The following is a 20,985-nucleotide window of genomic DNA, read 5'->3' on the forward strand; positions in this document are numbered from 1 at the left end:
AATGTTTGTGGTGTTTGCACAGACGGGGCTCCGGCGATGCTAGAATATAGGACTGAAATTTAACGTCTGGTATTCCACCCAATTGAAACTCACTGTATGATTCATCGAATAGTGTTCGCTACAAAGATTTTGTCACACGAACTTCAAGAAACACTAAAAAACGTTGTAAAAAAGTGGCATGAATTTTGTAAAAGGAAGTGCATAAAATAGATAACAGTTTTCAAAACTTTGCAGTGAATTGGATCCATCCAATAATGTTCTATTATTTAACACTGACGTGAGGTGTTTGTTAAGAGAATTAAAAAACCACACTTTGATGCACTCCTAAGGGCAAAAATACAACTTCACAAAGTTGCTTATTTGGTTGACATATTTGCAGTGTTAAACGACTTGAATATATCGCTCCAAGGCCTGAATTCAACATGTCTAGATTTGTCAGAAGACTAAAATTGCATAAAAATATTTTAATGCTGTTAAACTTAACTGCTTTCTTGAGGAAAATGACATTGAACAAGAAGCAATGATAATAATAATGCTTTCTGTAAAGGAAACTTACACTTGCTAAGTAGTCCATTCGCTGTCAGAGTTAATGATGTTCTTGAGAATGAACAAGAGAAGTTTATTGATATCATTACTAGCGTGCAGCAAGTAATAATTTCTCTTCAATGTCAATTAACAAATTTTGGATCAAGTGTTTGAAACCATTTCCTGTTCTGTCTCAGATTGTTTTGCGCCTGCTTCTTCTTTTCCCAATAACTTTGTGCCTTTTTAAGCTTATTGGTTATCAAATATAAATAGGAAAGTAAACTTGTGGCAGAAGGTGACCTGCGTTGTGCTCATGCAAAGAAAGAAGCTAGCGCAGACTTCTCACTGACACTTTTAAGGTTTTGCAACTTCATCATTTCATCATCGTTGTTATAATTAATTTTAATCAATTTCTTGTTTTTTTTTTGCTTTATTTTTTTAAATTAAAGCAAAAAAAAAAAGCAAAATATTAACCAAAACATATAGTTGTTTTGTTGATAAACTATTATAAATCAATTATAAAAAAATTGGAAAAAAAAAAATCCTGCAATCAAGTAGTTAAACTTAAAAAAATTTCAAGTGATAAAATATCTTGTGATAAGCTTTGTGATAACTGATTTCATTTACTGTTCAACCAACTGTAAATTATAAACAGAGCAGCCGTAGCGCAGTCGTAAGCCTGCTTCAACGCCGGCTCTGGAAAAGTTTTACAATAACATTAAAATACAGCATAGCTTGTGTGCTCAAGTATATTACTTTAATTCACTTAAAAAGAACAATTTATCATTATACCTCACAAAAAAAATTATCTTTAATAAGTAGAAGAAATTTTTATCTTGTACTTCTCATCGGATTTAAATTATTGACAGACGGTAATAAATTAAACAGTGTAAAAGCTAAAAAAAAAATGAAATGAATAAAATTACTATTGTAAATTTATATAGTAAATTAATAAAGCAAATTCTGATTAGTTGTGTGACTTTAGCTCAAATGAGAGCTAAAATCCTACAACCAATCAAAATTTAAAAATAATCAAACAAAATTTATATCTTTTAGTGGCTTTGAAACATATGACCTTTTTAAGGCTTCTTTTAGTGGCTTTGAAACATGCGACCCTTCTAAGGCTTCTTTTAGAATATTAAGAGCATGATGAAAGCAAATTTAAATATTGGGAATCAAATTCAAGCATTAAAAAAAAAAGCAAATGTTACCTATAATAAAAAAGTATTAGAACGTATAATCAGTTTAGAGTTTGAATTATTTTTAGTATTTACAATATTTTGACATTTAATTAAAGTATGACATTACGCTTTGAGTTACTTTCTTGAGTACCTACTGCAACAATGAAAATTTTAGTTTAATTTTCAATATTAGAAATAAATTGTGTAAAACTGAACTAAATCCTATTATAAAAGTATGTCAGTATTTTCTTTAAAAAGATTTTTTCTAAAAGAATTATTTAAAATTTGAATTGTTAGGCTGCAATTATGTATCTAAGTTTATGCTGCCTAAATCATCATTTCCAGTTTCCAGTTTCGGTGAATACCATGCAAGAAAAAAAAAGCAAAACAATCTTATTTGACTTAAGCATGAATATACTAAGAGGTTGCACAATGCCTGAGTGTATCGTATCTGAAAAATTTAAAATTTAATTGGCGTCCACAAGGCGCATCTGCACCTTTGTGCCCCTTCTCCTCTCTTTGTTGCTTCGATGAGTTGGTTTAAAAACAACAATGAAAAATATTATCTCTATTTTTAAGACATAACAAACATAAATATAACGATTATATTTTTTACAACCTGTTTTAATGAAATGTGTGCATTCGGTTTTATACAACAGCTGCGCTAAAAAGTTATATAAAAGTATCATTTGAATGTGAAACGTATAATTTATAAACAAAAATAACAACTATATTTAATAAACGAGCCAACAAAATATTTTAAAAGTAAACTTGTAAAAGTTAATAATGTTGCTAGTAGAATGTTTTCTTTTTTTTTGAAAGTAGTTATTGTAGCATAGCAATAGAAAGCTTATTTGTAATATTAATAACTATTTAGTACATTTAGAATAAAAACCTTACTGTTTTTAACAGTTTACTTAATATTATTATTGTAAGTACAAAAAATGTACTAAAATTTATTTACTTAATAGCTTTAAATTTAATTATCTATAAATTAGATAATAAAATTTAAAGCTAATAAGTAAATAAACTTTAATGGGGGTAAGTTATAGACTACATAAAAAAATTGCCTCCTTTAAAAAGCAATTTGATAAAATTTATATGAAGATAAATGCTTCGGAACAAAACCTTAAACAAGCAGTAATTATAACTGAGGCCAAGACGATCAGGAGTTTGACCCCCCCCCACCCCCCCTTATCAATGATTTTTTTATTCATTTAGTCGGCAAAATTGCCAATTTTAGACAAGTCAGTCAGCAAATGTAGACCCTTTAGACAAGTCAGTCGGCAAGTTTAGACAGTTAGTCAGCAAATGTTGACTATGCAGTCGGCAAATTTCAAAAAACAAGGACCTTTTTTTTTTTTTTGGCACCCCCCACATGATACATGACACCTACTCGCGCCGGCCCTCCTTATAACTAATATCACGTTCAAATCATTTAATTATCTAAATTTTAGAGAAAGGTAATTTATTATAGTTGGTTTAGGGCTCGGTTAATTAAAAAACAGTTACATTTTTCTGAAAAAAAACCATTTCAAAGACCGATTTTAACATTAATTTTATAAATAGCTCTAAAATAATATTCTAACATTTTGGAATAATTCGAAAAGGCTAACAATGAAAAAAAATTAAAATCTGAAAATTATTTAACGATGAAACACACGAAATAAGAGGTTTTCACTCACGCAAAATATCTCGGTTTTCATTCTTTATGATATACAATGCTGAACGTAAGAGATTTACTAACGGATTTTTCCTCAAAAAATAAAAAGCATTACAAAATTAATTAAATTAAATTATTATTTTCAATTTAATAATTATTATTATTTATAAATATTTATCATTATTCATTTTACAGCATTAAAAAAAAGAATAAATATGTTGTTGTTTTATTGAATCAAATTAAATATATTTTGCTGAGCTAATGTGCATTTAACATTGTTAATTCATTACTTTCTAGTAATCCGTTATGACGAACTGCCTTCAATCTCTTGGCCGAGCTCACAATTTGCTGTACTACTTCTAAAGTGACTTTTTTGAATGCCACACAAAACAAATTCTTCTTAAAAAATCTTTTATACAAGCGTCCGCATTTAAGACGAGTGACTATTCTTTGCTAATGAGACTGGTTTTGCTAGTGATTTCCGGTGATGGTACTTGATATTTGCCTTTGTTTTTAACGACCTATAAGTTTGCGTCGTCAAAGTTTTGAATCTTGTAAATGACTTCATTTTTTGTCAATTTTGTGCCTTGCCACTTCAAATTTTTTTCCGTCTTTCGTCGACTTTTTAAGTATAAGATATACATGATATACTTTTCTCGAAACATTTTCCACTTTAAAATGATTATAAGTAAACAGTTTTTCATGTATTTTTAATGTCATTTTCATATTTTACTTTTTTCTTTTTTTTTTTGATTTTATTTAGGTGCCCCAAGTCTTATCACAGAACACGGCGGACTTTCATAGTTGAGCATTTTATTTTTTTTATTTACACAACTTTATTATTAATAAAAAAATTGAAATTTATCTCGAACCGCGCCACGAGAAAAAGTAAGTTTAATTAATAAATCGTGCTAATGAGCAAAAAAGAAGCTGTGGCATTAGCAAACTTAGCCGTCACTCTGCCAGTGTGTTGGCTTAGTTCGCTTAAATAACAAATAATTTTCTTAATTTGATTACAGAAAGCTAAAACTTAGAAAATGTACATTTTTTTAAATTGTTATATAATGCTAAACATATCTTGGAATGTTTAACTTTTACAATTTTAAACACCCTCCCACCCCACTACTCTAAAAATAATCTGAAAAATCAATCCAAGCGTTTCCAATTTTAAACTCTTTGCACTACTCTTGTAGTATTTATTGCGTAAACAGAAGTTTGGTAATTTGGCCTTAATATATATACACAGCGATATATATATATACACAGCTGACTCATTTTTTAATAACCAATAAAAAATGAACGTTCTAATATTTTCAATAGCGGTTTCTCTGTGACAAGACCTGATGGTCTTCTTTAAGTATCCGCGTTCTTTATATTTATTTTTATTATTTATTTATTAACGATATCTTGACTTGTTAAATTTTATTATTGTAATAAAGTTTTTTTTTAAATTGTAATAAATATTGTAATAAAGAACAAAAAAAAAAAAAAAAGTATTTAGTAAATAGCTTTCCCCAATTAGTTTTTTTTTTAGCCCGAGCAAGCAATTGATCTTGAAGTTATGGTTGGTGTCTCGTTAGAGAGCAAAATAACGTCTTAGTTTTTGAGAAGTTAGAGACTCGGAAGGAATAGAAATTTTATCACTTTGGACAAGTTTTTTATATTTTTTCTTAAATCCTTCAAAAATCTTTAAATAATCTTTAAATAAACGTTAAAACTTTAAAACTTTAGGATTTAGAAGTTTTAAAATACTATGGCTTAGTCTTGTACTGCAAAATACTCTTACTGTACTTGTAACTTGTCTTAGTACTTGTATTGTAAAGTACCCTTGACTTAGTCTATATTATTAAAATGTAAAAAAAAAATACAAAATCTTTTTTTTAAAGATCAAAACTTTACCTGATCTGATTTTTACTTCACAAATCAGTTTAGCCCTAAGGTGTCCAATTTGATTCAATTCATCCTAACGCTGTGTAACACATGTGTTACACATCCTAACGCTGTGTAAATCATGTGATTGCGTAAAGGAAACTTTTTAAAGCAAACATCAAATATTTATTTTTTTAATATTATTTGATTCTTGTGACTTTGATGAATTGTTGAGGTTTTGCGTAGTAATTTATTCTTATTTACTTTTTGAATTACATAAAAATCCCCACTAATGTATCAGTTTGCTATTATTTTATTTAGAAAAAAAAAAATTCAAAAATCTAAAAACTACTCTAGTATATTTTAAAAATAAAAATAAAAATTAAAAGTTCGTTCTTTTTTTTTATGATTATTTTATTCTTTTTTTATTTGAAGATTCTATTAATGTTAATTGTATATATATATATATATATATATATATATATATATATATATATATATATATATATATATATATATATATATATATATATATATATATATATATATATATATATATATATATATATATATATATATATATATATATATATATATATATATATATATGGACCAGAGAGACTGCCAGGTTCTATACCGTGTAAATTAAACTTTGCTATTTGATTTTATGCTGATTAAGAATCATATAAAAAAAAAGGCTTTAATAACAATAAAAACTGTATTGTTTCCTTTCAAAGTTATACTTTAATCTAGAGATTAAAATCTAACTTTGAGAATTTTAATAACTAATTAAAATTAATAGCTTGATTAAAATTAATAATTTAAAATAATATAAATTTTATTTTTGTTTCGAATTTTTTCTATAGATAAAGTTCTTATAAATAAATACTTAGGCTGTATAAAGTGATTTTTAAACTTTCTTAAAACACTTTTGAAACTGTTGTGTGGTCCGTTAAAACTGTTGTGTGGTCCGTTAAAACTGCGATCAGATGAAAATTGCGCTACAGAAACTAAGCGCCCTAAGTATGGAAACGCATAATGAGATTATTGGTGAAACAAAAATCAAGTAAATATTTTTTTCATTAAAAACGATGAATTTGTTAGTAATTTCGGTGCCTTGTAGAGTTTAGTGGATAACGATAAAGGTGCCCTGTACAGTTTCGGAATTGTAGTTGAAAATATTAATATTAGGATTCTTGATAAACAACATTGACTTTTAAATTATAACAACTGACTCAAATGTTATTTTGTGTAACTTTTATATATTTGTTTTATTCTGTATAAAACTGATAAAAACAAAACAGAGAAAATAAAAAGGAAATAATATTCATATAATATATATTGATAATTTATAATTATATATAAACTTTATATATTATAAAGACAATAAATTATGTTTATGCATTAAACTATTGTAACAAGCGATAAAAAAAATCGTTATCGTAAGCCATAAAGTTATCAAGGTTAATGTTTAACAACTTTGAGACAAAGTATTATTAGAACTTTTAATCTACTTTACCAAAAAACTTTATTTTTAAAGAAAAATATAAAGTTTTTTGGTTGCTATCTCACATTTTAATTTATGATAAAAAAGACTTCTGTTTTAACGTTTAAATGTAACGAATTATTTTGCAGCTAACAGGAAAAATTAGTTCTTTAAGTAAAAAAATTGAGAAACGATTTTACATTTTAGGGAAGAGGTTAAACATATTTCTAATCTCCGGTATAGGAGGGAGGGAAGGGAGTTCTAGAGGGGGCGATTAGTTTATAAAAGTTTGGGGAAAATTGTTTTTGCATTTACTTGAAATAAGATAAAAAAAATATTTCCTGACACTGAACTGTTTATTTAACGTTTTATGTTACAAATTGTTCTACTATCTAAATGACTTTAAAATGTGTTTTAAGATGTTTAAAATGTTTAAGATGTTTAGAAAGCTAATTACAGGTTACTAAAAAATCCAAAAGAACGTTGAATATGGCAATTGGTATTTCTAAGAAATTTGCTTTCCCAAGAAGTACCATTCCCACTTTTTATGGTAAGAGCTGCCCCCCTTTTCCGCTCTTATTATTTCATTATTTCAAGTCCGACTTTGTTGTGTCGGATTACCTCTTCCAAGATACTAACAAACAATTAGCGGTTATATCTTAATATTAACATTAATGTATTTGTAATGATTCGGTCTTGAAATGATATTTGTAAATAATATATTCGTAGTGATATGAAAATAAAACAACCATAAACAAACGATACAAATTTATTAGAGTCACTGGGAAACGTTTAATAATTCCCCACACTAAAAGGTGGCGACCCTACAAGGACCAACGAAACCTACGAATAACCAAATTGGATAAAGAGCAAAATTATCAGGGGGAGATCAACATATTGAATATAAACATTATATGCATAGAACGCAACACGACAAGTAGCAACAAATCGAGCGTAACCTTGGCTTTAGACAAAATAACAAATTTATTGACAAGATTTGAAATGGCAAAAAGATAAGCTGACCAGAAAAATGACGGCGAAAGGATTGATACCATTGAAGAATTGTTTTCGAAACCAATAGCGGAAGTTGAAACAGCGGTTGCAAATAAAAACGAAATGGTAAACAAATTAGATAAATTAAACAAAAACGAATGCGTCAAAAGATTAAAAAAAATTCAAGTATGAAAAACAATTTTTAGAACAGTAGACGATAATTGGTCTGACTTTTTTCCCGTGAATTTTGGGAAGTCAGGCGAGAAAACTTTGGTTTTTTAAAAAAATTAATAATGGCAAAAAATATTTACGTTAAGCAGGTTTAAGGACGGGGGTAATAAACTTTTAAAAAACCAATTATTAACCATTTTCAATAAATTATCAACCATTTTACCAAATTTAAGATGCGTCAAATATATTTTGTTAAACCGTATTTTTAACTTTCAAACTGAAAAAAAAAAGTTTTTTCTGATTGCAGATTTATAAAAATAATAACAAATTCATTTTTTTTTTTTTTTCTTACTCATAAGTAGTGGCTTCTAATCCTTCAAAGATTTAATACAAAATAACTCACAAACTATTTTAAAAGCATACTCTAAATTATCCTTTTCGTTTGTCAAATAACTTCTGAAGTCTCTACATATCAAACATACTTGGTTTACATCACTCATTGGAAAAATACGAAAAAGTAAAGCGTATATTACAAGACACTTCTTATAAAATTATAAACTTCTTTAAAGATATTTGGATTCACAATGCGTTGATTAAAGATCTTAAAGGAATGACGGCTATACACAAAACGCACAAAATCAAAGAAGTTCACGATTTTTGTAATAAACTTGCAAGAACAGTGCAAACATTTAAACGATGCAAAAACTACAAACTGCTCAATCATTTGTGTATTCATTAATGGATAAACTTGGACCAATTCATAAAATACTCACACAAAACGATGATGGATGGGAAGAATAAGAACTGGAGCAACTCATCGAAAAATTATAAAAATACATTCATTGAACTCTGATTTCAACACTGAACATATAAAATAACATAAAAAGAACGCAAATGTACAGTCAAGATCTTATGAAAACAGAATCACTGCATTCAAGCGATACAATGGTGGTAAATTATGATAAAGACTTGATGACAAGTTGGTCACAAAATCAAAAAAGCGAAGGTTCCCAGCAAACACTGCACGTACAAAAAACATACAATATACGTTCAGTTTACGTTCTAAACGTTCTAGACCTTTATGGAACCAAAATATTTTGTTTTGGTCAGCGTGTAATGTTCAACAGACGTCTGAATTACATTCGGAAGTATGCCTTTTTTTAATGAAACACAGATCAAAAAACATGTAAACTAAAATCACCTTTTATTAGTATTGGTCAAAAATATTTCGCTTTATGGTTTACTTTTGGTAGATATTTTGTTTGGTAGATGTCGAATGCGTGCGCCATATTTTATTTTATCTCGAAAAAACATTGAAAACTAAATAACATTAACTAACGGTTTCATAAAGAGTTGTTTGAAATAGATTAGATTGTAAATGATTAATTTAATTATTACTATATTAACAGCCCTTGGATTTACGGTCAGCATTCGGCAATGCCGAACAAATTGCCTACCTAGAAGTGTTAGAGGTCGGCAGAAAATTGCCGACCTTGTTTCTATGTTTTATGGTAAGACCTTTGTATTAAATTTTAATTGCCGACCTGATGCCGTCTTCTAAAAGAATGAGGTCGGCAAATTATTGTCAACCTCATTTTTCCTAATTCCGAGGGTTGTATTGATATATTATTTCTTTGATTTTTTTTAACAATTTTATTATATTTAGTTTTAGTATATATGATAAATTGAAAAAAAATTTAGACTGTTTTTTTATATAGATAATTATATCAAATACTGTATTTAAAACTATAACTATAGTCTAATGAACTAAAAAATTTTTGCCAAAATTTGTAAAAAGCTTAAATAAAAAATATTACAAAGTAATAATTAATTTTAACAACATTGTTGAATACAAATTCTATTAGTAATCAATACTTTTTACAAATGTTATTGTTATTGCGGCAGTTTTTACAAAAATTAAATTTTTTTTTTACATTTCATTTTTTTCACAATTGATTTTCATATTAGAATATACATATCTATAGTATTGTATGAACAGAATCTGTAATACAGATTGTAAGGGGTCGCCCATAAACTACGGTCACTGTTTTTTTTGTCCACCCCCCTCCTCTCCGCATTTTGCAATACGCTTTTTTGAGTACTTTCCACCTCCCTAAAAATATATTTGCTTTTAATCTATTTATCTAACATTTTGTTATATTTTTTTAATTTAGTGTCTCCTTTCATATATAATCAACCCACTGCCCTCCCATCTAATACACGCCATCTGCTAACCCCCTCTTCCGCTCCGAGCGTATGTACTTTATGGACGATCTCTAAACATATAGACTGAGTCTATATGTATACAATCTGTATGTATACTGTAGTATAGTATGCATACAATCTATATTTTCATTGTATATACAATGACAATATACATTGTATACACGAAGTCAAATATATATATATATATATATATATATATATATATATATATATATATATATATATATATATATATATATATATATATATATACATATAATACTATATATTATGATTAACAATCATTTTTTAATTTTTCAGACTCAAGAATTATATTAAATAAAAGATTTAAGATTCATTTGATTCAAAGTAAATGATTTAAGAACAGAGTGAAGGGAAGAAGAAGTATGTAACACCAGACGACTGAGAAATATTATCTCTATTTTATACTGATTTTATACTAAAAAATTGAAATAATTACACATGCAAATCAAGAATGCTTATTAAACAAAAAATTGGGAATAATTTTTAAATGTAGGCACGAAAATAAGTTTCTCCTAAAAAAATATAAAAATAAATGAGTTTAAATAATATTTACATAAATACCCTTTTCAAAAAAAACATTTTAAAAAAAGTATAAGTAATCATTTCTAAAGAATTCTTTTTATAATAGTGTCAGCAAATTCTACAAATGTTTGAAAACTTACATTAGTTAAGATATTTGCGACTTCCTGCAATTTAATTTTTGGTATAAATTGAAGTTTTATTAATTTGATCATTCATTTCTGATGAATCTTTGTTGATGAAACACAGTGAAAAATGAAAAAAATTTTTGTTAAGTGATTTTCTACTAATATATATATGTATATATATGTATATATATGTATATATATATATATATATATATATATATATATATATATATATATATATATATATATATATATATATATATATATATATATATATATATATATATATATATATATATATATTCATATATACATATAACAATTTTTTTAAAATTTGGATCTAATTGCGAAAAAAATAATTGATTTATTGGTTACACGGTTAAGATGAAACTATTATATTATGCATAATAATAAGTTTTTTGTTTGTTTTGTTTTTGTTAAAATATAAATATTTATTACATAATAGTAGTTCAGTTAGCCTTCACATTTGTATTAGCTATCCTAATTGAATCTTTATAATATTCTTTATTTTATATTCTATAAATCTTTTATATTTTGTTTTTGTATTTTGCAGAGAGACCATGCCCAAGTATGCCAAGTATGAACTAGAAAATTGCGTTGAAGATATCCTGAAAAAAATCGCCGGATAGAATAGACGTCGGTGAGTGTGAAAAGCAAACCACAGCACTGTTTTTATGATAATTTTTAGATCTGTAATTTAAAACATGGGTTAATCTTGTGTATACTTTTAACTTTGTGTTTTATTTAGTTTAATTAATAAGGCACACTGTTTGCCGTATCTGTTTTGTATTCTGAATGCGCAATTTTTGTCCCCAAAACCCAACAAGTTCTGTAACTGCTAAAATACCCTCATTGCATGACAAATGTCTTTTGAACGTTTAAAAACGTTCAAAAGTCATTTTTAACATTCAAAAGACGTTCAGAACGCCTTTTAAATGTTTTAAAGACGTACTTTCTAGACCAATTTTGTATAACCGCACTAAAACGAAAAGTCTTATTTAAGTCTTTTCATTACGTTTTTAGAAAGTCCTAAAAGGACGACTTTGAGCGTCTAATCTAGAATCAGTTTAAAACGCGTCCGTCTGAACGTTCATTGTATGTTTTTTGTACGTCCCCGTGTTTGCTGAGTTGTATAAAAGTGTTGGTTAAGGACTTTCCGCGGTAATTTAATGTTGGATACGGGTATTGGAAGTTCTATCAGTACAAACTTGATAACAAAACTGAAGTAGACTGAAATTTAGCAATGATGACGAAATTGATGAAATACATCCTGTTCACGTAATTCTTGATGCTACTGATTATCAATGAATAAAAACTACCAAACCGATGGTTCTCGGCAAAAAATCCGGATAAAGATCCCGTAGCTGAATTAACTAAGTTTGAATGGACTCTTTCTGGGAGACAAATAGAATTAAGTTCTGGTATTAGAAAGGTTTTCTTTTATTGAACACTGGTCGTGATAAGTTCGAGCAATTTGGAGTCTTAAATTACTTGGATTGTCAGACACAAACAATTAGTCAATGTCCCACGAAGACTTTAGCGAAAAGCTACACCAATCAAACAAAGATTATTATGAAACTAGAATGCCTTGGAAAAAATATGTTGTTAATCTGCCAAACAACAGGGGTCTGGATATTAAAAAACTGAAAAGTACAACAATTCGATAGGAAAAACTTAACAAACTAGAGCAGTACAACGATAAAATGATGGAACAGATCAGTGAGGGAATACTGGAAACAGTGCCATAAAAATCTACGGAAGAAATTGTTCACTACATTCTACATCAAGCTGTAATTAAGGAAGATGCCCAATCACTTTCATTAAACGATTGTCTGGAAATGGGACCCAAATATTTGACAATCTAATACGAAATTGGATAACAGACTCTGTGTTTTAGCCGACGTTAAGAAAGCATATCTACAAATTCGAGTTCACGAAATGGATAGGGACACACAACGATTAATTTAGTATGAAGACTTAAAGAAAATGAAATTGATGAAGTTACAATTTACAAGATTTAATTTTGGTTTCAGTTCAAGTCCTTACATTCTCGGTGCTACCATTAAAAAACATATATCAAAATACAAGAATATTTATCCAAAAACAGTGGTTGTCTTGGAAGAAGATACTTATGTCAATGATCTGCAAGCGGGTGGAGAAACGGAAGAAGAGCTTATCAGGTTTAAATATGAATCAACACAAATCTTGAATGAAGCTGGATTTCAATTGCAAAAATGGCATAGCAACGTAAGAAAATTGGAGAATAATATTGAAGACAAATCAATAAAAAATACTTGGGCATCCTCGGAACAATGAAACGGATCAATTGTCAATTGAATTTACTACTTGCATCAATAACGAAAATAAAGAAAATTAAAAAAAAAAAGTTCTATCCGCAATCAACAGTTTTTTTAACGTGTTGATATTTAGCACACCTGTGTTAATCATCGGAAAATCATTGTGTAGTCGTCTATGCTTATTAAAAATTGGATAGAATCATCAAGTACCAAAGGAACATTTGGAATAATGACGAACTTGGATCAAGGCAGTACGCAACAAAAGAACTATTATGATTCCTCGGTGTGTTGTGCCCGGAAGAGTTATTGAACTAGGGCTCCACGGATTTTCAGATGCAAGTAAATTGGTAGTATGTGCATGCATCTATATTGTGATGAGCCACCAAAATTTAAAAACAAGCAACTTACTTGTTGCAAAAGCACGGATTGCATTAAAGAATCTAAGTATTCCAAGACTCAAGCTAGTAGCTGCACATACCTTAAGCAAGTTGATGAACCATGTCAGGAAAACATTAGTCAAGCATAATATTAATAAAAATTTTAATTAGGTTGACAGCACTGCTGTACTTTACTAGTTGAAGGAAAGAGGCAGTTGGTCATAGTTTGTAAGAAACCGAGTTCAGCAGATCTTATTAAATGTATTAGTAAAATGGCTTTTTGTCCCTACAAAAGAAAACCCTAATAATCTTGGAACAAGAAGAGTGAGTCTGTAGAGGTTGTCAAGCTTGTGCTTTAATGGTCCAATATGGCTGAGTCAGAAAGAGAATTGGCCGAGCCAAATCGATTAGTAAATGTTATGTTGCACTGTTAACATGCGCTAGCACAAGAGCCGTCTATCTTAAACTTTGTTATGACCTATCAGCAATAGAATTTCAGAGGATTTTAAAAGAGTTTGCGCTTTGTCAATGATGATAATCAGAAAACATTTGTGGCAAATGGGAAGTGGTTACTTACACTTAAGAACGACAAGAATCTTGCAAATTATCTTGCTACACAAGCTATAAAATGGAGATTTATTCTATCAAGAGCCCGTTGGTGGGGAGGTTTATTTGAAAGATTGATCGGAATAATGAAGAAAAGCTTTTCTAAAACTTTCGGTAAAGAGATGCTTAGTTTCAATGAGTTGAAGAAAGTATTGTTGGATGTTGAGTGCTCGATGAACAATAGGCCACTTTGTTACCAAGGTGACCAGTTCGACAATCAAGTATTGACACCAAACGTATTATGAGGGGAAAACCTGCAATATAGCTTGAAGAAGATATTGATTTAATAATAAAAGGGGAATGTGCAATACGGAGAGCCAAGTTTTTAAAAAACTGTAAGAACCATCTGAGAAAAAGATGAACTTGTAATGATGCTGTCTTCGTGAAGGTATTGGAAAATTATTTCAACGTAATTACATGTATTTAAGGTTATTAATATAATATTTTGTGGTTCTAAATTTTATATAAAAAGGATGATATTTGTATATAATATATTCGCAGTGATATGAAAATAAAGCAACTATAAACAAACAAGTGAACTCGTTAGTGTCATTGGGAAACGTTTAATGATTCCCCACACTTTAAAAACTTCGCCACTAAAATCAATTACAGTTTCAGCAACTTCCAATGCAAGAAATGTAGCTTGAAACATTTATAGTCAATTATTAAAAAGTATTGTAAAAATGTAATAATCAAATTTATATTCACAACCGATAAATTAAAAAACAATTTTTGCATAAAAGATCCACTTCCTAAGATGCTTAAATCTAACGTTGTCTGCAAATTTTCTTGTGCTGGCTGTAACGCCAATTACATTGGAGAAACCTCCAGACATTTGACAACACGGATAAATAAGCACCTTACGAGTGACAAGCAATCGCACATTTTTAAACATATATGCATATAATATAAATATATATCTATATATATACATATATATATATATATATATATATATATATATATATATATATATATATATATATATATATATATATATATATATATATATATATATATATATATATATATATATATATATATATATATATATATATATATATATATATACAAAGAAAGTACATACAAGCTGTTAAGACGTTTTGAATGACCAGGCATAAAAGGAATATAAATCATCTTTAAACCTTGACATACCATGTTGACTGTTAGTCCGCATTTTTTCTAAAAAATTTAACCAATGGCATTATATTACTTTATAGATAACGGTTAAGGGCGGTTCATATTTAAGTTAAAATCTTTTTTGGACTAAAGTGGAAGCTTATAAGATACACTTGTTTTATATGAAATTTTTCCTCTCCTTTTCTTTAATTTGAAAATTGTTCAGGGAGGCAAACGGGTCAAAACGTTAATTTTTTAAAAATTTTTTCAGCACCTTTCGGGGTTTGACAACCACAAGAATTAATAATGTTCTAGGCATTGACAACCCTAACATTAAATAATGGTTTGGAGTTTGACAACCCCAAAAATTAATAATGATTTGGAGTTTGACGACCCCAAATCTTTATTCAACAAATTTTCCTGAAAATTTTCACAATGAATAATATAAAATGTTTTTTCTAAAAAGTCCTAAAACAAGAGCTAAAACTGATTGTTTTACCCTCCTTCTCTTATAAACTGGATCCATTTTTGTATTTAGTCTCACAAATAAAGTAAAATATTTTAAAAGTTTATTTATAATTTGATTAAACTAGCTAAATTTTGTAAAAAAAATGTTTTTAGCTTTTTCTAGTGTTGATAAAAATTTTGTATATAAAAATTGCCTGATTTTTTTTTTGAAATTATTTGTGAAAATATAGAGAAAAATATAGTGGCACCCTTAAACATTTATATTATCAATTTTAAATTAGAAGAAAAAAAAATCTCATACACAAAACAAGGGTTAGCGCACCTATAAGTATTCATTTGAGACTAAAAAAAATTTGACCTAAATAAAAACCAACCTAATAGATAAACACAATAGAGATCAAATATTTCATTTAAAAATTTTTTTCGCAAATAAATTTTTTTATAAAAATGTTGCATTATTTGAAATTGTTTTTTTTTTTATCGTCACACACACATCCTTACCGTATGATTTCATACTTAAGATTCTGAAAATAGATCGATTTAAGATCTGAATTTGATTCTCATTTTTTTGTCTAAATAAAAATATTTAAAAAAAGAATAGATAAACAAATTAAAAAAACAATTTAAAATTTTAATTAAACATAAAAATAAAAAAATTAAAACGATTTATTTGTTATTCTCCTATTATAAAAAAAATCAGTTAGAACCTCGTCATATCCACGCAACTAAATGTAGCTTTTTTTTTATTTATCGATTTTATAAAGTGTTACTATTAAAAATGTTCTCATTCTTAAAAAACCAGTAAATAATAATATAAATTCATGTGATGATGTTGAGTCATTGAGAGTTTCTCAGACTCTTGTGCTGCATATTTTATGCAAGATTTGATTTATGCAAAGCTTGTAAAACATCGCATTATGAATTTTTACACTGTTACTATTTACTGTGTAGACCCAGTTATAAATAGCACTTTTTACATTTGACTTGGTTTGGTGTTTATTTTTGAGTCACTGTTGTAGTTTTTGGAGTTGTGGCAATCAATTGGGAGATTGCAATTGTTTTTCAACATCTTTCTTTTTTACTTTAATTATTTATTTTTTATTTCAATAGGCAAAACTACGATAATATTAAAAGTTAGTTGCAGACGATTTGACTTTAGAGTAGATGTAATAAAATGTATGATGGGCGAGTAATAAAAAATCTTAATCTACGCAAACAGCTAAATGCTGTTTGCGTAGATTAAGAAGGCAGTGGATGATATGTTACTTTTAATGGTGCAAGTGGGTGTGGTACTAGAATATATTCTGTAGTTTGAGATGAGAAAAACTCAAATTGAAGTGATGGGATTTCAAATGGGTCAGCAATTTGTTATTTTGACTGATCAATCTTATTAATGTCAAGTAGAAACAGGGTCATTCCACGCCAAGTAGTCCAGAGGTCCCCGCACTACCATCTCCGATTTTAATAAAATTTTGACAGTATGTTGTTAAACATGTTTCATGAACATTGCCAAAATTTCAGATCAAAATAATTATTATTTCGGATTTTTGTAAAGCTTACCCAAACTTCAATATCTGTCAGTGGCTAAAAATTGAGTTTTTGGGGTCCTATATTTTTGCAATGAAAGGGTAATATATCTTAAAAACGTGGTTTCTTAGTAAACCAAAGGTGCAGATCACAAATAATTTATTACAAGTTTCATATTATGCCTACATTTTAGTCTATGGTTCGCCAAATATCGTCACAAACGCAACACTATAAATATTTTTTATTTATTTGTAGGTTCATATCTTTAAAACTAAAGGTTTTTGAATATTGCTATTTTGTCTAAAGGTTTTACACACTATAATAATGATATGGATTAAAAATTTGGTATTTTAAAAATTTTTCTGCTGAATTATTTTGAAAGCAATATGGCGAAAAAAATGAAAAACCCTAAAATAACGTGTGTTTGAACCCCTAAAACTTGATGTGGGCAAATTTTTTTTGTTTTTTTAATTGTATTATTGGAAAGACCTTATTTCAAAATTTTAGAAACAATAAAAACTGTCTTGGAGAGATCTTTTTTATGAACGAAAAAAACTTGGTCAATATATAAATTTTTTGAATTTTACAATTTCGTCCTAAACATAAAGATTTATCATACTGCATCAAAATCAAAGCTTATTGTGCCAAAAATCTAAATATTTTAATGTTCAAAAAATATTTTTTAATATTTGCTTGAGTTATTTCTAGGGATTTTTGGGTCTGGGTACCCGGACACAGCGAGTCTGTGGCTGAATACCCGATCTAAGACTCGGCGAGTCTCGTGATTTGAATGCCTGGACTTGTTTCGGACGCATCAGGGTGTTTTTTGAATCCCTGACCTCTCTAGTCATCTGTATGTGCTGCATAGTAGCATGCTTTGATAATGCTGTGGTTATATTATTGCGAGGGCAACCCACGGTAAAAAAAAGTTCATAAAATTAACGGTTGGATCAAGACTGTCAATTACAAAATAGTTGGGTAAATCTAATCCAGAAAGAGACAAAATAAAAATTATAATATTTTCCAATGTATTTTATAACAATTTTGTATCATTTAAGAAACTCTTCAAGGTATTGGAAAGTGTGCACTTTAAGAAAATATTAATATGGAACATGAGTTGACAATACGCTAAAGCCTATTAAATTAAATGTTGAAGCTTTTAGTAGAAACGCTGCTAATCTAGCAACAGCCCGATTAGCAATTGATTTTATGTTAAGAAATCTAATGGTACTTTAAGTAGAGAGCTATTAATGACAATATAAAATTGAATATATAGCCATTAAATACAAGATTTAGAAGAGCTATTTTAATCTCTTGAAAATGGTAATATGCCAAGGAAAAGAAAAAAAATTTACAACAGATTTATTGAAGAGATTATCTTATTATCTATAAAATACTGGGGATAAATGCATGTTATTGGCAATTTAAAATACTGGAGAAGTTGAAGCAACTGACTATGGGCACAAACCAAAAAGAGGCGCTTGTTTTTTTGTTATATATGTATTTTTTTAAATTTTATTACGAAATTTTATGCGACGATTATTCATATGCCTAAGAGCACCATCAATCCATCACGTCACAAATGCAGTCCTGGTTATAGATGCAAAATCTAGTTAAACAATACAGCTTTTACAACACATTTTCTGCAACAAAAAACTAAAAACAAATATTTTTATGTTAATATATTGTTTCTTATCTGCAAAAAAAAAATTTTTGATAGAAAAAATTCAGTTGTACGAAACTATAATCAACTTGATTCCAAATTACATATTTAAAATAGCTTCAAATTTGGAATTAATGTCTGAAACTGTTGCAGAACTGATTGGATTTGGAATGACTGCAATAACATGCTGCTCAGGAACCCAACAATTGTCCTTGGTGCTAGGCCAGTAAAATGACTGAGCCATACCATGAGGATGCATAAAATCAATGAAAATATCTTCCTGTTCTTCTGAAATTTCACAAACATGTCCAATCCACCAATGTGCATCGTAAATACATGCAACAAAATTTCCAGGACTAGGATCAGACAGTGAAACTAATTTGGTTGAGTTATTGTTGTAACTCTCATTAACGTTTACAATAAAAGATGTGTTGTCATTTGAAATACGACTGACACAAACCTGATTTTCATTTAAAGGTACAAATTTGTGATTATCGCGAGTACCTGCAACTGTGTTTCCAGTACTAAATTGTTTCTCTTGATTGTCTTTAATATTGTCTACTTCATCACTATCAACATAAATAAATGAAATACCCGTGATACTTTCCTTTCAAAAATCATATAAATTTAAGGGCGTTAAAATTTGATTATCAATTGGCCGTTGAAGACTGGCACATACTGCTAAACGCTTCACAGTTCCTCCAATTCCATCACAGGGAGATTTTCCATGACTAGTTGCAAAAAAATTCCATTCTGCTTTAATACCATATCAGTATAATGGTGACATAAATTCATAAAATTTTTGAAGTTTTTTGTACTGTGCAGCTGAACCGTCACTGAAATAATGAATAAGTTCAAAAGATAAAAATGTTTTAAGTTCAGTTAAAAATTTACTAAGAAATACATAAACAGAAATAGTACCGTGATGCATGCAATTACTGATAACACAATAACATTTATTTTTAAGTATGTCATTAAGTTTGTAGTTAACAACAAAAGGATGCAAAGTTGTTTGGCTGTGTTCCCAGTAAAACCCTTGAACAGCATCTTGCACAACAAATGAATAGTTTTCAGAAAAATCCATCAAAATGATCAACTCATTTGATTTCAGAATAAAAATATACTTACTTACTAGAATTACCTCTACATGGCAATAGTTAATATACGGACCTTAATATCGTTTTTAAAATATCAAAGACTTTGTAGACCTAACTTAGCTTATAAAAACTAGATTTTTTTTGTTCATAAGAAAGATCTCTCCAAGACAGTTTTTATTGTTTCTAAAATTTTGAAATAAGGTCTTTTATATAATACAATTAAAAAAACAAAAAAAATTTGCCCACATCAAGTTTTAGGGGTTCAAACACACGTTATTTTAGGGTTTTTCACTTTTTGCGCCATATTGTTTTTAGAATAACTCTGTAGAAAAATTTTTAAAATACCAAATTTTTAATCCATATCATTATGGTAGTAGGTAAAACCTTTAGACAAAATAGCAATATTCAAAAACCTTTAGTTTTAGAGATATGAACCTACAAATAAATAAAAAATATTTATAGTGTTGCGTTTGTGACGATATTTGGCAAACCATAGACTAAAATGTAAGCATAATATGAAACTTGTAATAAATTATTTGTGATCTGCACCTTTGGTTTACTAAGAAACCACGTTTTTAAGATATATTACCCTTTCATTGCAAAAATATAGGACCCTAAATATACGAATTTTAGCTACTGACTGAAGTTGAAGTTTGGGTAAACCTTACAAAAAGTACCACAAAATCCAAAATAATAAACATTTTGATTTGAAATTTTGGTAATCTTCATGAAACATATTTAACAACATACTGACAAAATTTTATCAAAATCTGAGATGGTAGTGCAGGGATTATTTCGGAAATTGGACCGTTTGGTGTGGAATGACCCAACAAACTGGTTTTTTGAAACCTAGTGACTATTTACAAACACGTAAAAACTTCACCAGAGCTGAAAAGTAAAGTTTGGAATTGACTAAAGCAGTCTTTTGATAAGTTGCTGAACTTTGTCGCTGCATAAAACTATTGACATAATTTGTGCCAAATTATGATTAGTGCCAATATCTTTTGATAATAAACAACAACATC

Source organism: Hydra vulgaris, chromosome 13 (genome assembly GCF_038396675.1).
Source record: "Hydra vulgaris chromosome 13, alternate assembly HydraT2T_AEP".
Taxonomy (NCBI): domain Eukaryota; kingdom Metazoa; phylum Cnidaria; class Hydrozoa; order Anthoathecata; family Hydridae; genus Hydra; species Hydra vulgaris.